The 11,815-nt window shown below is 42.0% G+C and overlaps 1 long non-coding RNA gene across 1 annotated transcript; it reads left to right on the top strand.

Annotated features, from left to right (window-relative positions):
- Window positions 1-8,948: 8,948 nt before the first annotated feature.
- LOC146622151 (uncharacterized) lies at window positions 8,949-11,815 on the top strand. Its single transcript, XR_014906605.1, has 3 exons — window positions 8,949-9,058; window positions 10,184-10,318; window positions 11,602-11,815. It is a non-coding gene; the product is annotated as an uncharacterized LOC146622151 (long non-coding RNA).

Here is an 11,815-nt window from a genome sequence, read left to right as displayed (position 1 = left end):
GACAAGACGATCCATAATCACTCTGATCGATCTTTACGACGCGGTGTTAGAGGTCACGCTCCTCTGATGGAAGTGGGTGGGTTAAATGGTAAATGGTCTGTATTTATATAGCGCTTTTCTAGTCCCTAAGGACCCCAAAGTGCTTTACATATCCAGTCATTCACCCATTCACACACACATTCACACACTGGTGATGGCAGCTACATTGTAGCCACAGCCACCCTGGGGCGCACTGACAGAGGCGAGGCTGCCAGACACTGGCGCCACCGGGCCCTCTGACCACCACCAGTAGGCAACGGGTGAAGTGTCTTGCCCAAGGACACAACGACCGAGACTGTCCAAGCCGGGGCTCGAACCGGCAACCTTCCGATTACAAGGCGAACTCCCAGCTCTTGAGCCACGATCGGTTAGCGCTGGGTGGAGGTACTTCCTGTGTCAAGGAGCGGTTGTTGTCTGTGGCAGTGATAGTGCGCAGCATGCATTGATGCAAGTGTTGCAGAGCAACGTGAAGGTGAAGCTTTCAGGTTACCGGTCGGTCGGGCTCGGCCATAGTCGGTGGCTAAAATCACTGTGACATCAGGGTCAGTCTTTAGGAGCCATCCTTGCAGGAAGTGACCAGCAGCAGGTGAATCCTCAGGTGAAGTCACGAGTGGGGGCAAAGGAACAGTTCCACTACTGTGTCACACTGTTACCTAGGCAACGGGAGCCTGGAGTTACTAACAATGCGCATTCACCTGCGTGGTGATTTGTCAGAGCGACTTAAGTGGGTCAGCATCTTCCTGCCACGCTTCCTGCCACGCTCTCAGACGCCACGTTACCTGACACGGCCGAACGTTGGGCTTTTGCAGAAAATTCATCCTCAAAAAGTGCACTGTGAAAAGAAACTGGATGTGGGTTCATCCAGTTTTCAGGAGAAAGCGGCAGCAGGGAGGATATTCTCGTTTGATCTAGGAGGTCAAAGTAAGTCAAATGTATGTAGCCAGCACTGTCATAACCACAAATGTAACTAAATAACATAAAACATGAGGAAATTCATTAAAAGCTTGTTTGTATTTGTTCAGCTGCTTTGTAAACGAGTCAGTGGAGTGTGCACGGCGTAAAGACGACAGCCTCGTGCCTGACGACCCACGCGGGGTTTGAACCCAGTACGAGGGACCGACAGCGACCTCTGACCTGAGGACCCGAGTGCTCGGGAAGAAGCAGGAGGCCTCAGCAGGTCAGAGATCAGCTGGGGAGCTTCACCGCGCAGAGCTCGAAAAGCTCAAACTAACATTTTACATGAAACCTCAAATTTACCAACGACCGACGAGGAGAAGCCAAATCTGGAGTAACATGTGACCTCCTGTTAGTGCCGCAGCGTCGTGTGCAGTCTGAAGGCGATCCAACGCTGACTGGTTGAAACCAGTAAAAAGACGTTACAGAAGAAGTCAAAGCATGAAGAATCACCTCAGCCTCTGACACCAGCACAGGTTACAGATGTTTGAACCGTGACTCTCACACAGACTCAGCTCTCAGATACGACGCCCACATTTGTGACGGAGGAGCCTAAAGAACAGATCATGTGATGGCGAGCAATATTTCTGTTTGAACTGGACGATGTTATCATTTAACCATTATTTGATTTCTGACACAATTATTTAAAGAAGACCATTTCTAAAAGTCAGAAGCTTTAAAAGAACAGAATAACTGAATGTCATCAGCATGGAGATGATAAGGAATACTACTGTCTGATAACTTGGAGTAGAGGGAGTATATAAGGAAAAGGAGAATGGGAGCTAAACAGCACCAGTAATCCCAACAAGTCTTTGAACCTGTTTACCATCATACTGTGATCAACAGCATCAAAGGCAGAGTATAACCAGTATAACCAGTACGGAGTACCAGAGTCTGCTGCCATCAACATGTCACTACACAGTTTCACAGCAGTTTGTGGAAACCAGACTGGAAAATGTCCAAAACACTTTTTCTCCATAAAGTCGTTCAGTTGTTCTGCAACTGTTTTTTCTCACATCTTTGACACAAATGGTGATTTTGATATTGGCTGTGACTGGAACAGATGGGTCCAAATTTGGTGTCTTTAATATTGGCTCAGCAACAGCTTGTTTAAAAAGCTGAGAGCTGAGCCAGTATAAAGAGAAGTATTGATTATTTCCACAATCAAGGGGCCAACAGAGTCAAACATCCAGGAAGGAGGAAGTACAGGGTGGGCCATTTATATGGATACGCCGTAATAAAATGGGAATGGTTGGTGATATTAAAGTCCTGTTTGTGGCACATTAGTATATGTGAGGGGGCAAACTCCTCAAGATGGGTGGTGACCATGGTGGCCATTTAGAAGTCGGCCATCTTGGATACAACTTTTGTTTTTCCAATAGGAAGAGGGTCATGTGACACATCACACTTATTGGTAATGTCACAAGAACAACAATGGTGTGCTTGGTTTCAACGTAACTTTATTCTTATACCAAACAGTCAGCTCACCAAAGGTTTCGTACTCACCTCGTTCCCTAGCCTGCCCCCTGCCTGTCGGGCCTCTCTTGGACCTCGCCTCCCTCTGGACCTCCGGCTCTCACGAGGACACTCTCAGGGCTACCCCCTCCTGTATCAACTGGTTTTCACTTGCAAGTACAGTGGCTTGCAAAAGTTTTCGGCCCCCTTGAACTTTCCCACATTTTGTCACATTACAGCCACAAACATGAATCAATTTTATTGGAATTCCACATGAAAGACCAACACAAAGTGGTGCACACGTGAGAAGCTAATTCACTTTATTTACCTGCCCAGTAACTCCTCCCTCTGTTACAGAGTTTCCCATCCGTGTCCTCGTTGTGCTCCCTGTGCCCGAGTGTTGTCCCGTTTGACCCATTACTGCTCTTGTCTAGTTTCTTGATTTAAATCCATGTTCTAGTCTGAGTCTTGCTCCTTTTGTGAATAAACCTTGTAAATAGTTTATGCGCTTTTTGACTCTGCTTTTGGTCTCGAGCCTCCACTTTGTCTGTGAATATACAGAGATGGACAATTGGCAACAGCAGCGTACAAAGGACAATGATGTACATGATTTCCACAGCCAGTAATAAAACATAAATGGTAGACAGTATCCCACCTCTTTAGGTAGTGGGCAGGTCATTCATAAAAGCAGGTCACCGTAATCCAATAAATGTGAAAAGGTTGCATGAATCAAGTGTTTTCAAGTTTTCGTTTCAGCCTTGACACAAGCCTTTGAATGTGAGTTTTAAATGACAAACTCTGATCGATAATGATCCCTGATACTTTTAAGAAAATATCAGTTTCAGTTCCTTGAATGCTTTTAGTCTTAGGAGATGTAGCTAACAACTCTTTGCCATTTAAGAAAAACATGACCTTGGATTAATCTGGATGTAACACCATTTTAACTGAACAACATCAAAGGCAGCAGAAACTGCAGGGTTTATGCTACTGAAGGAGATGAGCAGTAGATAATTGTACCAAGATGGAATGCAGCGTTTGATAAATTATCACAAAAGTTGTTTATGTAAAGAGAAAAAGAGCAATGGTCCTAATATGGAGCCCAGAGGAACTCCATTGGATACTGGGAGACAAGAGGAAGAAGACCCAGCAGCGTGGACACATGTGTTCTCGCTGACAAGTACGACATGATCGCAGCCTTACACAGTGTTGGGGAGTAACAGAATACATGTACCAGTGTTACGTACTCAAAATACAAAATATGAGTAACTGTATTCTGTTACAGTTACCGTTGTTACCGTTTAAAAAGGTGGTATTCAGAATACAGTTACTTTGTTGAAATAAATGGATTACACTGCGGTCTTTTCCCGTTTTATATGTTCGGCTGAACATATGAAATACAGGTAATATGAAAATCACCTCTTTTTTGGTAATTCCACGCTGGTGGAAACCCAAACAAAACATGCATTAAGAGGCTGTCTGTGTCTCAATCTAACAGCCCATGTCACCTCTACTTCAGCCCACATAATGATGTGAAGACATGTTTGTTTTTTTAATTATTATTCAAAAAATGTTTAATATGTAGGCAACAGGCAGAGTGTTACAGGCATCGCAAGGCACTGTATGTGTGTCTGTGTGTGTGTATGCAGGTGGAATTCACACAGTGGAATTCCTTTCAACACAGAGTTAAACAATGTGGAGATGGTAAGCATAAAAATGACAACATTTAACAATTCACTCTAACAATGGACCGTCAAAGCCTGTAGCCTGATGGGCAGTGTAGTCCGTGCTGCAGGGAGAAAGGACTGCTGTACCCGTGATGTGTCTGTTATTAATATATGAAGCATGTTAGATCTGGACCCTGAAGAAACAAATGCTCATTAAAACAGCTTAAAATGTATCATTTTTCTGTTAAACAACAAGGATTAAGAACATTTTATTATTTTCCAGAATTTTGTAGGATTGTTCAGATGTTTAGTCGTTTTTGAAAGACAGAATTCTGGTTCCGACCTTTTAATTAAAGAGGTTGAATGATTTCTAAAAATCAGCCAGTCGGCCTCAGATGTAGTTTTTCTGCCCTGAGCCCAGGGAGCATCTTTTTTTGAGGAGACTGGAGAGCTGAGGAGAAAACCAAAGATTGTTTTTGTCATGAATAAATAAATGGTAAATGGCCTGTATTTATATAGCGCTTTACTAGTCCCTAAGGACCCCAAAGCACTTTACATATCTAGTCATCCACACACTGGTGATGGCAGCTACACTGTAGCCACAGCCACCCTGGGGCGCACTGACAGAGGCGAGGCTGCCGGACACTGGTGCCACCGGGCCCTCTGACCACCTCCAGTAGGCAACGGGTGAAGTGTCTCGCCCAAGGACACAACGACTGAGACTGTCCAAGCCGGGGCTCGAACCGGCAACCTTCCGATTACAAGGCGAACTCCCAACTCTTGAGCCACGATCGCCCCATGAACTAGCTGTGTGCAGGCAGATGAGGACCCAAAGGCAAAACTCACGGAGACAAAAGCTGAACTCAAAATCTCTGCTTTATAGCAGGCTTCACAAAGAAACAGAACTAAACTAGGAAAGCTAAACTGAGGGAGCACAGAGAGAGGCACACAGGTTCGGGGAAGAGACACTGACGACGCCACACTGAACTGAGGGAGACGTGGACATAAATACACAGAGGATTAACGAGGGGAGCACACGGGGAACACAGGTGACACTGATAACCATAACGAGACACGGCAGGAGCAAACTGACGGGAGACTATCAAAGTAATAATAATAATAATAAACTTTATTTATAAAGCACACTTAAAAACCAAGGGTATGCCAAGGTGCTTAACAAGTAAAATAGAGTATATGAGGAGGATAATAGAAATAGGACCAAAGCAAGTACTAAATATGCAAGCAGATAACTGTCACTAATACATAGGAAAGCAACAGGTACAGAGCAAACAAGAATTTAAATGAGCATAAAAGTGCGTGATATAAAATCATAAAAGAAATATTAACTAGAGGGAAAGGCAAGATTGAATAAGTGGGTTTTTAATCGTGATTTGAACAGTGCAATGGAATCAGATGCGCGGAGGTCGAGAGGAAGGGTACCGGGGCAGCCAGAGCAAAACGCACGGTCACCCCGAGACTTCAGTCGAGATCTGGGTTGGGTCAGAAGTAGTTGAGTGGCAGATCTGAGTGTTCTAGCAGGAAGCACACAGAGGCAGACCAGGGGGAGAGCACGGACATAACGGGCTGAGGAAAACATGGAATAAAACACAAGGAGGGGGAACGAGGACTCACATACACAGAGGGGGCACACAGGGGGTAAAGTCAGGGGAAATCAAAGAAGCAACATCTTAACAGAACAACCCACGAACCATGGCATAAACAAAGAACAAAATACAAAAACACACAAAAACTAAGAGCGCTGGGTCAACATGACCCAGGATCATGACAGTTTCTGTATGTGACTCCACATTTGCACATGGATGTATGTTTATTTATCCTTTTAATAAAAGTGTCATAAAAACAATTCCATGTCAACTCTGCATCACTGATCAGGTGGATCAGTTATAGTCCCACGAAGCATGGAAGAAAGCTTGCTCACAGACGTAACAGCATACCATGGAACAAGTTGTTTGGATGCGACCAAACACTGGACCTGTGACCCAGTGTTCGGTGTGTTTTTTAGTTATTCTGTGAGTGTTGTTATTCGTGGGTTTTGGTTGCTGTTGCTTTGCCTTTCTCGTTTTCCTCGTCTTGCCACTCTTGTTTCCACGCTCCCCCTGTGTCCCCTCTCAGTCGTGTCCCCGTCTCAGTGTCTAGTCTGCGTCTTTGTGGTTGTCTCGTGTTTCTTTGACAGTCCCATGTCCTGTGTCAGTGCATCGAGGTTTTCTTCCCCTTGTTGTGTATTCCCAGCTGTGCTCTCCTCCTGTTTCCCATCCCCTGGTTTCTCCCTGGTGTATTTCAGCCCCGTGTTTTTCTCTGTCTGTCGTGTCGTACCATTCCCATGTGTTTCCTGCATGGTCCTCTGTCGTCCTCGCACCTAGTTTCTAGCTTCCCAGTTTCCTTTCCTAGTGTCTTTGTTCCTCGTCCTTGGATTTTGTTTGTAGCATGTTTTTGCTACAGCTCAATAAAGCTGCTGTTTTGGCTTCATCCTTTCGTGTTTGTGAGTCCTGCATTTGGGTCCTACATCCTGCCTGCCACACAGCGTAGCCTGACAAAATCAGGTTTAGGAAAAAGTCCCGATCAGTGTTGGTCAAGTTACTTGAAAAAAGTAATCAGTAACTAATTACTGATTACTTCCCCAAAAAAGTAATCCTGTTACTTTACTGATTACTTATTTTCAAAAGTAATTAATTACTTAGTTAATTAGTTACTTTTTAAAAACCCGATTTACAACCTGAAGAGGTGATAAAGCGATAGATCTTTCAGCCCAATTCTACTTTTTCTGCATAATCCATCATACAAAATGTAATCAGATGGAAAAGTCTCTTTTTAAAACTTCTTTTATTAGTTTTAATCTTTTAACTTTATGCATCAAGCAAAAATTTAATTATCTGCAACATTCTCTGACTTGAATAAATTAGTTTAACATTTAAACCTATTTTCTGCACATTCCAGCACATAAAATAAAATATTTTTTGTGTTTACACTCAGTCTTTCAAATAGATGCAAGTAAAACACAGCAGAAAATAAATAAAGTCAAAGACTCAGCGGTCCTGTTGCTCTATTTTCACCTATTAAGCAGCACTGCGGTAGGCGGAGGTTTACCCTGGTGCAGGTGTGCCGCGGTCAGTTGTGCATTACGTCGTAGCTACTCGGTGCTTGTTTGGAAGTTTAGGGTTTTTTCGCTGTAAAAAGAAGTTTTCTTCCCACGCACAGCGGACACTAATGTTTTTGTCACTTTTTATGGAATCAAACTCAAAGTAAGGTCAGTACTTCCACGCTTTAAACGCTGCACGCTCATACTCTCTCCCACCATCGATATATGATCCATTGTTGATCTGCACACAGCTGTTCACGTCACTGTCATGAGACATTCTTGCAAAAAATCACGGTTTTAGTAACGCAGTAACGCAGCGTTCCTACGGGAAAGTAACGGTAATCTAATTACCGATTTTGCAATAGTAATCCCTTACTTTACTCGTTACTTGAAAAAAGTAATCGGATTACAGTAACGCGTTACAAGTAACGCGTTACTGCCCATCTCTGGTCCCGATCAAGCTTAAAATACAAGTAATACTTGTCACGGTTTGTGGAGATGAGAGGTGTGGACCCAGGCACAGACAAAGATGCACGAGAGTGTTTAAAGCCTTTATTAACGGTTTAACAAAACCAACAGGAAAACGACCCTCAACCTAAACTGGGAAAACAAATTGTAACATAACACGAACCAGAAACAAGAAACTAGAACCACCTGGAAATACGAGGGGATGGAGAGCAGTGGTTACACCGAGCACAGGAGGGAGACACGGCTCAACCTAATTAAACATGACGAGGCAGGGAGGAAGCAAAACAAAATAATTCAATTCAATTCAATTTTATTTATATAGCGCCAAATCACAACAAAAGTCGCCTCAAGGCGCTTCATAGATACAGAGAAAAACCCAACAATCATATGACCCCCTATGAGCAAGCACTTTGGCGACAGTGGGAAGGAAAAACTCCCTTTTAACAGGAAGAAACCTCCAACAGAACCAGGCTCAGGGAGGGGCGGGGCCATCTGCTGCGACCGGTTGGGGTGAGAGAAGGAAGACAGGATAAAGACATGCTGTGGAAGAGAGACAGAGGTTAATAACAGATATGATTCAATGCAGAGAGGTCTGTTAACACATAGTGAGCGAGAAAGGTGACTGGAAAGGAAAAACTCAATGCATCATGGGAATCCCCCGGCAGCCTACACCTATTGCAGCATAACTAAGGGAGGATTCAGGGTCACCTGGTCCAGCCCTAACTATATGCTTTAGCAAAAAGGAAAGTTTGAAGCCTGATCTTAAAAGTAGAGATAGTGTCTGTCTCCCGAATCCAAACTGGAAGCTGGTTCCACAGAAGAGGGGCCTGAATACAAGACATGCACCTTCAAAGTAAAACAGGAAACACAGAACACAGGGAACCGCATAACAAAACCTAAAACTAGAACTCAGGAAATACTAAAGAGCTAGACATACTGAGACAGAAACGGCGATTAACCCAACAACCATCACTAACCCAGGACCGTGACCGTACTCCAACATTTGCAGTCTGGACCGCGGTTAGCTTGGACATTTCCAGATGAAAGAAGCAAAACAGCAATAAAGCACGTTCTTTTCACAGTAGTGTTACGGACTGATTCCTCTTACTGCTGAGGGGAGAGTACGGGGAAATGATGCAGTCCTACACTGTAAAAAAAATCCGTAAAAATACAGTACAATCTACTGTATAAACGTGAAGGAATTTTCCGTATTAGTCATTTACAGGTATTTTTCTGTATTTCTCAACTACTGCAATGCATTGTGGGAAAAAGAACCTGAAAAGGAGGGAAAAGTAAGCGCAAGAGCAGCCATTAGGCTTCTTTCAGGCTTCATCTGGATTTTGGATTCTGAAGTTGGAGAAACTGCCTTCAAATTTCTGTGGTAAGTATTAAAACTCATGTTTCGTTTTATTAAAATAATGTTTTTCAAAAGACTCCGTGTTTTTATTTAGAAAGAATTGTTAATTTATTTGTTAACTGGTTTCGGCTGTCTCCAGACAAGTCAGGAATATTTTGCTGACTCATTTTTTAAAATAATTGTTATTTAGGTTTAACATGACTTAAGCTTTATTTTAATTAATGTTAAAATAATTTTTACTGTGATACCACCAGTTTTGCCCTTCAGTGGCTGAACCAGTTTTCATAAATATTATAGTTAGCTGTCTGTGTCTCTCTGGGTATTACACAGCTGTGACTGCTAACTAGCTAATTAGCGAAAGTCAGCGATGTGGATAACTGGGAAAGTGAGAACTTCATGGTTCTAGAAATTATTCTAGGACTCTAATGAGTACTGTATCAATACCTGTGTTTTACAGTTGGCTCTACTGTACACTTTAAAGGGTTTCAGGCAAAGTTACACTAACCCTAGTTTAAGCCTCAGACCTTCCTGGCTGACGCTAGCAAATGCTAATGTTAGCCTCTGATTTGGGCTGCTAAAGTAAAGACTTTTAGCTAGCTGACCAGCATAGATTATTTCGGTGGTTAACAGACTGTAGTGGTAAAATTATTGAAAGTATAGTTTCACCTCAGCACATTTACAATTACAGTATGTCTATTTTGTAGCACATAGAAATGTTTAGTTAATATTTACAGACAGACACATTTTCCCTGTAACTGTGTTTTTACTCCAACATTTGTTGAAAATGTAATTTATGAAATGCTGAGCAGCATTTCTTGTATGTGGAATATTTTTGTCACCCTACTGTGCTAATGTGATTAAATACTAAAAATTATTACTAAAAAAATTCAATAATAAATCAATAATAACTATTTCTTGATTGAACTATAATGTAAGCGCAGTGCTGGTGTGCAGGGGCTCTATATGCCTTGTCTATATCAAGCTTTTAGCCAAATATAAGCAGAGATATTTGTATCTTTCTTAAAAATCCAGATCCTTACAGATTATTTGAGAAATGGATCAACAGCTATCACTACTTGAAGCACTTTAAGTCCTGCAGTGGAAAAATATCCCTTATTTCACCTTTGATCACACACTTTGGTTTTCCAGTGCAGAGCAATGGCCAAGAAAAGGAAAGACTTCCCCGAGTGAAAAAAAAGATGAAGATACAAGCTGGTGATGATCCAGAGCAGCTGGTCTCAGGAAATGAAGAAAAACCCTGATCACCTTCTCTACAAACACAAGGTGAGTTTAATGTTGTGGTTGATTTAGTTTTTCAAGGTATGTATGTTACTTTAATTATAAACTGCTTTTGTTGCAACAGAATGGTGTTATGTGTATGCAACTCTACGTGAATTATAATCCTTTGTAGGGCTGCGTGATATGACCAAAATCTCATATCCCAATATAAGACGTATCTCTCCTGATAACGATATATATCACAAAATAGTGCATTTTCTGTAAATTCTGTGATTCTCGGGCAACTCGACTTATGTGAAATGTTTTCAGTTGGGCGTCGTGTACCTGGAGTCGAGTGTTTTGACCGATGCATGAAACTATACATTTTTAGACATGAGTTTAAATGGCCGCCATTTTCTTTCTGAGTATTTATTAGACGGCGTGCTGCAAGGAAAAGCCTGTTCTAACGTTTGAGTCTAAGGATTATTTTGAGCACCTGACGACTCTTTTTTGCTTTTCATTCGTAAACTCTCTCGAAACTCTTTCATGTGATTCTTGTGTAGGTGGTTAAAGAGGTTTGTCGTGTTCGAGTGGTGGTGGGGACCAGTTTGTGGCATAATTTGCATAGTACAGTTTTCTGGGGCGTGTCAGACTTTTCATAACCAAACCATGTCCATGCTACAGAGGTAGCCCCTCATTTAACAATAAGGTCCTCGATTTCTTTTGACTGGTCCTTCTGGTTCTGCCTCATCCTTGCTGGCCATGCTGGTATTCTCTGTGCCTTCATCTGCGTGGTGACTGTAAGCGCCATTTATAGTTACTTGATGTTTTTATTTGAGGTCATTTGTTTGATGCATATTCTGAAATTTTATGTTTGAGAATAATGTATATCATTTCAGTTTAGTTTGAAAAGTCTCAACAGAAACTTGAGCTTTATTGTGAAAGGTTTATGTGGAAAATAAACAAGCGGACGGCGGAGCCACACGATGGTTTTATCCTCATTGTTGGTAACGAAAGTACGCGTAAAAACAGTCACTTGTCCGTCCATAGTGTGGTTATTTTAAGTATAAGAGAAGGAGAGAACTTTAAGAAATAATATAGCAGCTACAGTGACCATCAAAACCATGAAAAAAATATTGCCGTAAACAGTTTATTTTGCAACACCACAAAACAAAGAATAGTGTATAATATGAAACGATAGACATTTTTATATCGTAATCTGATATATATCGTCATATCGCACAGCCCTAATCCTTTTTTTGTTTATGTTGTTTATGCTCTAGGTAAAAAAAAATTATAAAAATACAAACTTTTTAAAAATGTCTTGTTGTTTCTCTTTTTTTCCTCAGAATAAATTGCGACTAGTCTCAATGGCTGACACGGAGGAGCAACACAGCGACACGTTAACTCCGACTGCTGCAGTTCCTGTATGAACTGAGCAACTCTTAAAATCCAAGGAAAAGCTGAGTGTATTTTACTTAAAGCTCAGATGGACCTTGATGTACTAACATGCAGGCTGCATTCAGGACTTTGTCACACTGTTATATGAAGAGCGGTAACAAG

This window comes from Diplotaxodon limnothrissa, linkage group LG12 (genome assembly GCF_057381915.1).
Source record: "Diplotaxodon limnothrissa isolate DT_005_m linkage group LG12, D_limnothrissa_male_GT1.1, whole genome shotgun sequence".
NCBI classification, from domain to species: domain Eukaryota; kingdom Metazoa; phylum Chordata; class Actinopteri; order Cichliformes; family Cichlidae; genus Diplotaxodon; species Diplotaxodon limnothrissa.
The sequence above is the reverse complement of the archived record's forward strand: the minus strand, read 5'-3'. Positions and strand labels throughout refer to the sequence as shown.